Source organism: Trachymyrmex cornetzi, unplaced genomic scaffold (genome assembly GCF_001594075.2).
Source record: "Trachymyrmex cornetzi isolate Tcor2-1 unplaced genomic scaffold, Tcor1.1 scaffold325, whole genome shotgun sequence".
In the NCBI taxonomy this organism is placed as follows: Eukaryota; Metazoa; Arthropoda; class Insecta; order Hymenoptera; family Formicidae; genus Trachymyrmex; species Trachymyrmex cornetzi.
The window spans coordinates 92175-104970 of record NW_017297951.1 but is presented as its reverse complement, the minus strand read 5'-3'; the positions used below and the strand labels follow the sequence as shown (position 1 = coordinate 104970).

Sequence of the window (12796 nt, the reverse complement as noted above, 5' to 3'; positions counted from 1 at the left end):
GTTTTCGTTCAGTTCGTTGCGTTTAGTTCTCTAATACACGGAATGTCGCGGGGTCAAGCGAAATCGTAGCTTCGTTCGAATCTTTCGTGATATATGATCCGCGTTATTACGAAGTGATTAATTTTCGAGAGGACAGTTTCGCGCGATTGTCGCGATTCGTAGGTCATTCGTGCGTGATTATAGTTTCATTTGCGCGAGTGTGTGTGAACGTAATGAAAAAGCGTCATGGAGAGACAAAAGGACTGCCGACGAGTAAACGAGTCTCAGTTTCGTTGAATCGTTTTTTCACTCGGTGTTATTTCGTTATGTTATAAAGTGCGCATCGGGATTAATATTAGGAATGCCGTATAAAGTATCGCGCGATTGTTGTATTCTGATTATCGGTGCGCGATCGTGTTTTCGGGAGTGCTCTAGTGCAACAAGGAAGCTGCCAAGGAGACATCAGAAAGGTAGTCCTGGCATCAGGCAACGTCGGAGCAACTATAGGTAATTTATTATTTATTTCTTTATTTGTCACTTGCGGAATATTGATTTGTTACTTGCGGAATATTGATCATTTATCCTCGCGACAATTACATTCCGCGTTTTTTGTTGAAGCACAAATACAACATTAGAAAAGGTATTATGGCCACACTGAGAAAAATGTCCGTTCAAAAAGTAACAAACAGATATTTCCGATTGATTTTGATCGGATTTATAAGACTATCCGATCAAATTTAACGGATTTACAGGACTATCCGATGAATTTGATCGGATAATCTTATAAATTCGATCATAATCAATCGGAAATATCTGTTTGTTACTTTTTGAACGGATAAAGCCCGGAAATTTTTCTCAGTGCAGTGTAGATATAATGACTCGTCTTAATATCTCCGCTATTAAGTGGTGGATTCTAGCCATTACTTATAGAATTATTAGCAAGTTTAGTAGCTCGCTGTTATCGACGCTAATATGCCAATATATAATAATTAGCATTTATTATAATGTATTTTTACTTTTAATCATTTTGAAACGTTTTTAATATACATTTTAGCGTTTATTTACGCATATTTCCCTATTCTTAAACGTATTATCCCGCGAATATATGTATATTTGTTCTTTGTTAATTAACATTTTATTTGGCTATGCATTTCGAGTTATGCAAAGTGAATCAGTAGTATGACATTTTGATAATGTAGCCCTCTGAACGTGTTGTGATTACCGATGGTCTCTTTTTCAAAGTTTTCATATCAAAAATAATTGTCCCATAAATTGTAGCTCTGTTTTCTATAATTTATATTACATGTATATAGATTTTTAGTACTGAGCACGCGCGCAATCACATCAAGGCATTCATACATAAGTATCGAAATACATTCATATGAGGACAGACACACAAGTGCAAACTCGTGTATGCAAACGTACGAACAGATTTCATAGAAGACTTAAATATTTTTAATTCAGAAATTATGAAAAAAATTTTTTAAGTAGTTTTTGCTTGAATTTTTTATGTATTACAATTCTTGCATCCCTAATAAAAAAAATTTCAATTTATAGAACATTTCTGTGTCCATATATCTCGTTCACGGAGAGAACACCACGATCCGTGCGTTGTAATCAGGTTGGCAGGAGATTCGAACACGTTACAATGTCGCATGCGTTGTTTGTCATATCCTTAGGCAGTCCAAATGTGCAACAATAAAAAAGTGCATGCGGCATTGAGTAACATGCTCGAATCCTCCAACTTGATCACAACTTGCACGAATCATGGTTGTTCTCTCCGCGAACGAGTTATAGAACATAAAAGTGTTCTATAAATTGAGATTTTTTTACTAGGGATTCAAGATCTGTAATGTATAAAAAATTAAAGCAAAAATTGACTGAAATTTTGACTAAAAACTTTTTTCCATATAAATCGTGCGATTCCTTTTTCAATTTCAACTGCGTTTATTATTATTTTTTTATTTCATTATTGTGGTCAAGTACTATACGTATAATTCACAGTCGAATATTCTTGACAAAGACGTGTCGCAAAGTTTGGGACTTCAACTTTTTTACTTTCTTCTTTTCATTCAATTTACGTGTTCAGCATTAAAAATGGTATTCCATATCGAAAACGCGAAATGTAGGTACTCTACTCTTGACGTCGGGTTTCTGCAATGTAATAATATACAACTCGCGCACACTCTTCTTCTTGCGACATAATTTTCATTTCACGGGAGCTTTCAAGCCGAAACTTTTTTCACCCGCTTATTATTCTGTTCCCTCCCGAACGTTCCATTTAGTGGTTCAAATGCGCGAACAGCCATCGTGTCGCATAAATTGCGAATTTTTCGCGGACCGGCACATTTGTGTCATGTTTCCTGTTTATGTAAATATGAGCAATAAATCGTATCCACTCATGAATTCGTTCCTTCCGCTCGACTGCCTTCCCAGCGGGATCGAAGAAACGAAATTTTGTGACCAAATGCCAAACATATGTCAATGAAATTGCTCTCGGAAAAAAATGCTGCCCATGTCTTCAAAAGCTAGCGTACTAAAGTGCTTTAGTATGTAATAATTAATCCTAAAACGCTTTCTCGATATGGCATATTTTTTCCAATGCTTTTTCCATTGCTTATAATTCTTTTATTTTAATAAAACTATATTTGCATTGTTATGTTCTCTCCTTAATGGTGTTTCAGTTGAAAACATTTTTTTACAATATGTTACTATAATTATGATATTATAGTATTATAAATATGTTATATACTGTTAGAAATGTTCTTAAATTTCATTAAGTTTTAATGTATATTGGTGAATGAAGTTTAATTTTTCTGTAACTGAAAGGACTATTAATGCACATGTTAATGAGATTTAAGTTTACAGTAATTGAAAAATTAAGTGTAATGAAATTTAATATACTTTTCATTTACGGATATAAATGACATTTAATTAATCGTAATTGAAATAACTATTAATGTACATATTAATGAAATTTAATGTACTTTTACATTTACGAATATTAATAATATTTTAATTAAGCCTAATACTATTAACGCTTAACGTTTAATACGTTTACGTTTCTTACATGTCATTAACGTAAATTACTTTTCAGTTATAGATCTCGTACTTTTCATTAACGTGTAAATTAATTTCTATAATAATGTGTTGATTAATTTCGATATACATGTTCATCACATTTAAGACTACTGTAATTTAGTTTTTATTTACACCATTCATTACATTTAATTTCGTGCATAACCACATGCTTCCTTTACATGTTAATTAAAATTCATTGAGAAATTTCTAACAGTGTAGTATTATAAATTACTGTTTTAGTAACAAAAGCTGTACGTATAGTTATTATTAATTTTATAACAATAATAATCATACTCTTAGTAACATGTAATTATAGTTACAAACACAAAACTTTTTTTTCTTATTAGTGTAAAAATATATAAAGAAAGGAAAAGACGGAAAGAAAAAGAGAAAGGGAGGGGGGAGGAGAGAGAGAATCATTAATCACACTAAATACAGAAGACAATTATTTTTATTAAATTTTGATTAAGATGAAGGAATTAAATCAGAAAAGAAAATGAAATATATATAAATAACACAAACATATCTGGTCTTTTTTTATACGAAAAGCGATAAACATTCATACAGAAAAACTTGTTTCATCTAATGGAATCAAATAAATGTGTTCATTCGTATGTTATTCGTGCAATATATACTGTAGGCATCAAAAAGAGAGGCAAAAGCATATTTGAATCGCAAAGGAACAACCAAAGCTCTCTAATTTTCTCAATATGCATTGGCACGCATATTGAAATTGAATTTTGTAGTGCATACCACTGTTCTTCTTAAGAATAAATCCGTGCGAACACTTTGGCGATATCAGTACTTCGTGTGAACCTTGAATTTATTCAAACAACGTAGAAACCCCGGAGCTTTCGAATTTCCATAATCCTTCGCGTATGTTGTCGAGGAAGTTACTCCGCAGGTGGGACTTTATCGGTACAGAGAAATGATGTATGCGACACCGTCGATCATTGGAAATAACTTTCGACTGAGATCATTTGTCGTGTGGCCACGATTTAAATCGCAAATTTATATAGTAAAATATTTATTCATTTATCATTAATAAATTACAATTGTGGAAAGTTTACATTAATTTATTCGTCTTTAGGGAAATTTACTATGAATTATCCAACGCACTTTTGGTAGGACAAATGTTATTCTCTCTCGCTATGTGCAGTAAGGATGTATTTTCTATTCCGAGAGTAATGGAAATTGTATACTGTGATTCCAGTTTCCAATTTTTATTCGACGATTTTAGAGACAATCCAAATATGTATTATTTATTAAACGATGGGAAAAGAAAATTGGAAGTCTACATTAACTTACCTGTTCGTAGGAAAATTTATTATAAATTATTCATTCATTTTTTTTTATAAGACAGATGTAGTTTCTGCACAAAAGACATATTTTTTATTAAAATTGTATATAGCAATTTCAATTTTTACTCCATGATTTTAGAGACAATCTATATAGAAATTTTATTGAGTGACGAAAGAGAGAAATTTCAACAAGTCTATATTAACTTATCTGTGTCTTTAGGAATTACCGGTGTCTATTATAAATTACGGATGCATTTTTGGTAGAAAAAACAAATTCTGTGTGCGTGTGTGTGTGCGCGTGCAGCAAAGATAGATTTTCTATTAAAAAAAATAACAATGAAAATGGTTTATTACGATCATTTTTGTTTGACGATTTTTGAAACGATCCATAAAAAATTCAATTTATTTTTTATATCAAGCGATGGGATAACATAATTGCAACAAGTCTATATTATTTGTTTTTCAGAAAATTACAACAAAATTACAAGTCTACATTATCTGTTTTAAGGAAAATTATAAACTATTTAACGTGTTGTAAATGCCTCCAGCTATAAAAAAAATCTTCGTTATTGTTCGTATTTTTTATTTAAAAAATAGCAATAAAAATTGCGTGTCATGACTCCAATTTCCTTTACGCAACGGATTTATCCATAAAAATTGTATTTATTCATATTAAGTGAAAAGAGAAAGGAAATATTTTAAGGGAAAATCTGTATCGTGTGACAAAAAAATTTTAAAGTAATCTAACACCAGAAATAGAACGTAGATATGCATACACTCACCATTTCGCCAGAGTACATCGCACGTGTGGAGCAGTCATCTCCCTCTTGATTAATCCATCCCTCGATGTTCATCAATGCACTAGCAATGTACTCGCAATACTCGATCACACGCGCCCGCGAATAATGCGAAACTCACGAAATAATGCGATTCGTGCGCGTCAATACGTCTGGAATGATATAGCGATCGATATCGGAGAGTGTAGATACAGGGAACAATAAAAAACGCATATAATCTAGATTGGACGGATTAATTGACGCATCAAAATGGTCGTCCGTAGATCTTTTGAATCTCAGAATTTCTTCGGACTCAATGGTTACGTTTAACAGAAAAAGCAACCAATCGTATTCATTTGCTCGGCGAGCAGGCTATAGTCACTTGAACGCGACCAAGCATATTTTACTCGCATGGGTAATAAATTAGCAGCTTTGTTCTGCTTAAACATATTACGTTTAGAAAACAATATCAATTCTTTATATCAATATCTACACTGAGAAAAAAAATGGCTGTTTCAAAAAAATATTAGTTAATTCAACTAAATGTAGCAGTCACGGGCTGTCAAGCAAATATTTGTAAATTCAACCAAATATTTGTTAATTCAAACAAATAACATGTTTTAAATTACAAGATTTGTTAATCTAAATATAAAATATTTGGACTAAATACTCATTACGAACTAAACGCATTTAGTCAAGTTAACAACTTTTTTTCTCAGTGTATGATTAGTTCTTGCTATTGGTTCTTCTCATTGGATCTAAATGTATAACATATTAAAGAATCTTACAAACAGTTGCAAAGCTGCTAGTCTACTAATCAAGCTTATCGTTAAATATGATTGATTGGATCTGTAAAGAACCAGTTTCATACTTTATTTGCTGATGTAGCCATTGACTTTTAGAAGATAAAACTATTCATCGTCAGTGAGTGCTTAATTCGTTATTATGTGATTATTTGTTTCCTTTAAAGAGATGTTGGCGTGCGGCAACCAAATTCCAACGAGATCCGCTGTTTTATCGATAAAATGAGATTTATAATACACATATACCATTTACAATAATACAAACATACTATTTATGAAATATCAAACAGTTATTATGAATTAATTAATTATTATGAATTTATTAATTATTATGAAACATCGACACATCATTATATACTACATCAATATCGCACGCATAGGTAGAATAAGATCGCTCAAGAGTACACACTTTTTCTTTCATGCTGTATAACTTATACAAGATTTCGCAATTTTTAAAAATTTATAACTTGAAAACAAAGTTGCATATTGATAAATGCTGCGAATACGTACATATTTTTGGCTTCAAAAATCACCAAAATAATTGGCATCGAAAAACTCGATGATTTGCACTTCTGGGGTTTCTGGGTTAAAAAAATAAAAATGTACTTTTGAGTGTCTTAAAAGTATGCACTATAAAAAAAAGTATCACTTATTGTAAAAACGATTTTAATTAAAGTAAAAAAAAACATTTATTTTTGTGATCGAATATAAATCTTTATAAATTATACCTGAAATATTTTCCACACACAGAGTTCACATAAATAAATTTTCGATCAACAGTAAACCCCAGCGTAATCGGGATGGGTCTAGAGCCAACAGCTTTGGCACTAGATCCAATTTTCACCGGATTTAGAATTCAAATATAAACCGTCACAAAATATGTAAGCTATATCATCGTTATTATTATCTATAGCATCACTGTTTTTTACGGGCTGGATCAAGTTTTCAAATACGTGCTTTTAGGCTATCACATAACTTTTTATTTTTAATGTAATCGTACAAAGCAGATCTATATGAACACAATATAATTGATACAGATTCGCAAAGCAACAATTAATGTAAAAACCGATTAACTTATTCGTGACAAATTAATACAATAAGAAAATGGTCAAAATCATAAAATTTAATACGTCTCTTTTATCATTATAATGATTATAACTGTTTTTCATACACAGATTAGCTAACCAAAAAGACTTGTTCTGCGTGAATTATATTAGTCGCTGTGATCTAATAGTTGCGCCGTAAAGCTCAAGTTTTAAGTGGTGTTTTTGGGCAGTTTATCCTACACAATTTGTCGCATAATAGAATATTTTTGTTCGGGTTTCTAAGTAGTTTAATTCTGATTATACACATATATTCGTTTCATTATTTTATATCTGATTCTGTATTTACTTCGAGTATATAACTTGTATAACATTTCCAATGAAGTAAATGCGTAAATCGCTAAATTGATCGTCATATTAAAGTAAAATGAACAAAGAAATCTGCAATTTCTTAGTTTTTTCCTGTTTTAAACACAAAATACACCAGAGCCAGATACATTAGGTATTTTAATTTTGGAAAAGGAACTCTAAGTGATTAAGTTTTCGGTGAAACTAATACGAGAAGTTACAGTATGGAACAAAAATAGTATTTTTATCGATAAAACAGACGGCGCTAGCATCCTCTTAATTTTTTGCTGGATCTAAATATTTTAAATATACAAACCATATCAAGAATCATGTACTAAACGCTCACTGAAGTCGGTATTCATAGTTCTTATTTTAAGACTGTTTTAAGTAATATCTTACGATACTAATGCGGCTTTCTAGACGGTATTCAGTTGAGTCTTATATTTAAGACCTTTAAGTACAGTCTTAAGATGTTATAAATCAATCAAAACGCTGTGTATTAACATCTTAAGCCGGTCTTAAAATGATTTTAAAATAAGAACGAACTATGAGTACCTCCCTCTGATTGGTTCATGACGTCTTAAGATTGTACTGAAAGATACTCTTAAATATAAGACTCAACTATGAATACCGGCTTTAGTGGCTTTGCCTTCTGTAACACGCAGGCAACATAATCATTATTACATCGCAAGCGAAAACCGATCAAGTTACGTGCTATCAGTGAACATGGCGACACGAACTTCGCCTCGCAAATATCACGGGTGAGTGGAATCACTTGTCTCGTTTAATGCATCGCGACGTGGTCCGTTACTGTCCGTTGACGCTTCCTCTCAATGGCTTCTCGATACTTTGGATGGCGCACAGGTACGTGCTCGAGTTCCCTTCGATGAATCGTTCGCTATTCGCGATTGAACGCTGTGCGATAAACGAGCAAGTTATGGTTATGGTTATGGATGATCGCGAAAGACACGCTAATTGCGATTATGCAAGATAATTACAGTTAGCGATACGTCGAGATTGTCCATCGTTTAATTCGGCATTCTCGACACTGACTACATACACCGATAGATCTATTTTGTGGCTTGACCAATATTTTAGGTTGGGTCATCAAAACGAGGCCTGACCATAGGCTACATTTACACCGTGCCCTTAGTCCGCGATCTATACGATAGGTGTCTTTGTTTAACTTATAGGGTAAACAAGGACACCTATTACATAGTTCGCGGACTAAGGGCACGCTGTCATTATTGAGAAGATAGATCATTTATCAACTGTTTACCACTTTACATTATAGGCTACGTTTACACCATGCAGTTAGGCCGCGGCCTATATAATTAGGTGTTCTTGTTTATCTTATAGGTTAAACAAAGACATCTATTGTATAGGTTGCGGACTAAGCTTACGGTGTTAACGTAGCCACAGTGGACACTGCGAACACTAAGGAGCCTAAATAATTGAAAGTCAAATTTGAGGTATAGGCCGCGGCCTAAATGCACGATGTAAACGTAGCCACTGGTTTACACTTGGAAATTGTTTAGAAAGTGGAAAAGGCGAAAAAGTGTGAAAATTGAAAGCAGTTAATTGCAAAATCCAACTACGTCAATGATTACCAACGGTGAATTGGACGGCTGCGCTGATTCGTTTGCTGCGCGACTCACCACTCACCACAAATCACCACCAATTTCATGCAATTTGAGAAAATTATATTTACTATAACGCGACATTTTGAATTGTCAATGAAAATATTTATGATATAATCTTTATGATATAATTACCTATGATATGATATAATTACAGGAATAAATTGAATCACATTTAAGTTTAACTCATTTGATATTGATCTCTGACCAGCCACGATATACGTAACGCATATATCGCGGAAAACAGATCGTTTCGATGAACGTCCACGCTGTTTGTCTGATCAAATGCAAAGCGATTAATGAATCATGAGAGGCGTGCTACGTAATCAAGTAGAGCAATTAATACTGATATTGATACGTCAAAATCCTCTATCGCCGATTTTGGCACTTTAGACGCTAAATTCACGGATGAGTGACAAGATGCGAGAACACGAATCGATCACGAGGTTTGACTATACATCGATAATTCACTGTCCGACAAATTTAAACTTTTTTTTAAACTACGAACGGAATAAAATGATTCCTACAAATTTTGTAATGTCGCTAAAAGGCAGAATTGGGTTGTAACTAGTTAATAAGTTAAAAGTTAAATAAAAAGTTAAAAAGTTAATAACTTTTAACTTAATTTAGTTACTTTTAAACTTCAATTTATTAACTATATTCTTTCTATGTTAAAGTGTTTTTTATTCCTCTGACTGCCAATATTATATTCTATAAAATCTTAAATATTAGCAAATTACTTTAGAAGAAGCTCATTGATTGTGTGATAGGTGCGACGCTCGTAGTGTCAAAAGATGAACGTGAGTTGAGTCTGTAGGGAACGCTATCAGTGCTATTGCGTTATATTACCTTTGTTTTACGTCTAATGAGAGCGGTAAAGAAAGAATATACGAGCGATAAGATGCAAAAGTGTGAGTTGGTCGCAGAGTTCGATTACGCAATGATTTACGACACGAACTGAACTGCAATTTCGAAGTTCGGACACGTGACTCCGCGTTCACGCAACGCGGCGTTCGGGAAATTTCTTTATTAAGGAGCAAAGTCTTATTAATTGTAAAACGTAAATCGCTATGTTCGAATATGCGGAAAATAGTCGACTATGATCGGTCAATTTCTTATAGCTTAAGGTTTGCAATTTTATTGTACACATCACGTTAAGAAAATATAAAGTGACATGGTCACTTTTGGAATTCATGGTTGATGTAAATTGCGAGTATAGAACTGATCGGCATTCGAAATGATATCGGACAGATCGCTGCAAATCTTATACATACGTTCGCAATGGCGTATGCAAAGTAAATGGCAGTCGTTTGCTGCAGTCAGTTCCTCCGGGCTATATCTAAAAATCGCAAGAATAATAGGATATTCCTCTTCCGGGATTGGAGTTATATGCGCAGTTAAAATATTGGAGTTAAAATATCGAAAATATGGAAAATAATTTCAGGGAACGATGAAATATGTGAACGTTGAAATGCGATAGCCAAGCGGAAAGACAAATTCCGGATTATGAAAATCCGGTGCTCATCGATTTTTTGCTGCTTGTGTCGACTATTTAATTTCACTCGCCGGTTGCAAATATTCCAATTCCAATTTATTAAATTGATGACTACAGTTTTGCAGAGGTTTCTCGTAAAGCAAACAAAACTTCGATTTCGGTAAAGAATTATTATTATTTCATAGTGTGCTGTATTTAAAAATATAATTTTTTCATAACTCGGAGTATCCGTGGACGTATTAATTTTCGCTGAAAGTGATATCGTGCTTTAAACACCGAACTGAATATTAACGAAAGAAGCCAGTGAGTTAGGTGAGATGACGTTTAAAATCACACCACCTGCCGAGCAACGATGTCGAGCTATTAATTTTAATGCTGGTCTTGCAGAAGACCACGTTACACTCAAATATACAAAGCACTCATTGCATTTGCTCACGTGGGGGTTCCGTAAACAAAGTTTTCGCGTTGGACTTATAGGACAAAATTTGGAGTTTTTATTTAGTGAGAAAGTTTCATCCTGACGCTTACTTTTCGTCTCAATGTGGAAAGAAATATTTGTCTACTTACGCTATGAGACGGTATGCAATGCATAAAGCCTTCCCATCGGAGCGATCATCGTGTAAACTTTTTTCATGTCCTTTGATCGAGCTTGTAGTTCCAAAAGGGAAACTCAAACTACTCTTTGCGTTTACTAAAAATCGAAGTATGTACGCGATTGAAAAACTTTTTATACATGAATTAATTATCCACGTGCTTAAAATTCTTATTTAAACTTCCATTTGAGGTGCTTGTTCGCGTGTAAGTCTAATTACATCACATAATTTAGTATATTAAAATACCAGTATAAAATTAATAAAAAAATACTATAATAAGAGATACACATATATTATAAATGTTCATGAACATTTAAGGATTTTTTTTGATAGATTGGAAGTTTATTAGTTCTATTATCACATAAACAGTAATTTGTTACGTTAATAAATTACTTTTTTTGAATATTTTAAAGCTTGGAATGTGTGTGTGTGTGTCTTTTCTTCTCGTTTCTTTTGAAATGAAAAAATATTAGGTTTTGTAAAAATCATAACTTTTTTACTGAAGAAAGTATCGCCAAAATACAGCTGTTAAAAAATAAGGAAAAAAAGATAGGCTTCCTCCTATATAAGAAATACTGCTAAATATTATTAAAAAATATCTATTATTAAAAGTAGTAATTTATTATTAAGCATGTTATCATTAAAAATGTTAAACTAAAATTAAATAAAGGAAAAGAACAAATAATGAATAAGCAGAATAAAAAAAGTAGTAGTATCTTTTTATAATTAAAAATAAAAAATAAATAAATGAGGAGGTGGAATTTAAATTCCTTACCCACTGAATATGCCCATGTAGATGCTCATATATTATAATCTATTGGAATAACTTAAACGATAATACATAATTTAGGGCATTTAGGAATCCGCGCTGTAGGCAATGCGCTTAAATTACTGCACGAACCTCAGTATACTTGAATATATTTAACATTATTGAGTACAAGCTCTTATTACGGTGGTTATAATTATCTATTAGGTCAGATAGTCCCTTTATTTAGAATTGCCTGTTACACGTCGTCTTACTTAATTTCGTTAACTTACACACCTGTTCCCCGTATGTGCCATTTCGATTTATTTCTTATTGTCGCAATTGGCTATTGCCACCTGCGAATTATCTACTGTATTCACTACATCTTGACGTGTGCCGTACAGTAAAATAATGTTTATATGCGTGAAGAGCAATATCGCTTTATCGTTTTAAGCTTTCTTAAAATATCGATTTTATATAAAGATATATATTGTTTTATACATATACATACGTATAAAACAAATTACATAAATACACAAACACATACAGCTTCAGTTGTTGAGAACTTTAGCTGATCTTATAAACCAGACAACAAAGGGTCAAACTGCTAAAAGAGATTCCTCGCATCAGCAGCGTACGTGCTAGCATGAAGATGCATGTAAATCGCATATGCCACCCTCTTTCACGCGCATTTTTCATTCTCAATTTAAATTCACAGCTCGCACTATAACCGTATGATTTGTGATAAACCAACGCGAACGAGATACTGTCAACCAACTCGTAGAATGCGCATCTGCGTTTATTGTTACAACTTTATTTTTAGAATGAATTTTAGAAATAATACACTTGCATATTGTGTCGATTTAATCATTATTTCGGTTAAGAAATTATAGCATCAATTTAAATGTTTAAAACTATATTTGTATTAAATGATACTATGATCTTTACCAGCTTTAAGTATTTTATATTTATCATAAAGCGAAATGTCATCA

General features: G+C 32.6%; 1 long non-coding RNA gene across 1 annotated transcript in view; it reads right to left on the bottom strand.

Annotated features, from left to right (window-relative positions):
• The window catches only part of LOC108762881 (uncharacterized), a 13414-nt gene extending 820 nt beyond the window's left edge, over window positions 1-12594 (bottom strand). Inside the window, exons 1-2 of the long non-coding RNA XR_001940199.1 lie at window positions 12583-12594; window positions 9832-9833 (exon numbers count right to left, since the gene is read on the bottom strand). This is a non-coding gene — a long non-coding RNA (uncharacterized LOC108762881). The remainder of the gene's footprint in view (window positions 1-9831; window positions 9834-12582) is intronic.
• Between the last annotated feature and the right edge of the window lie 202 nt (window positions 12595-12796).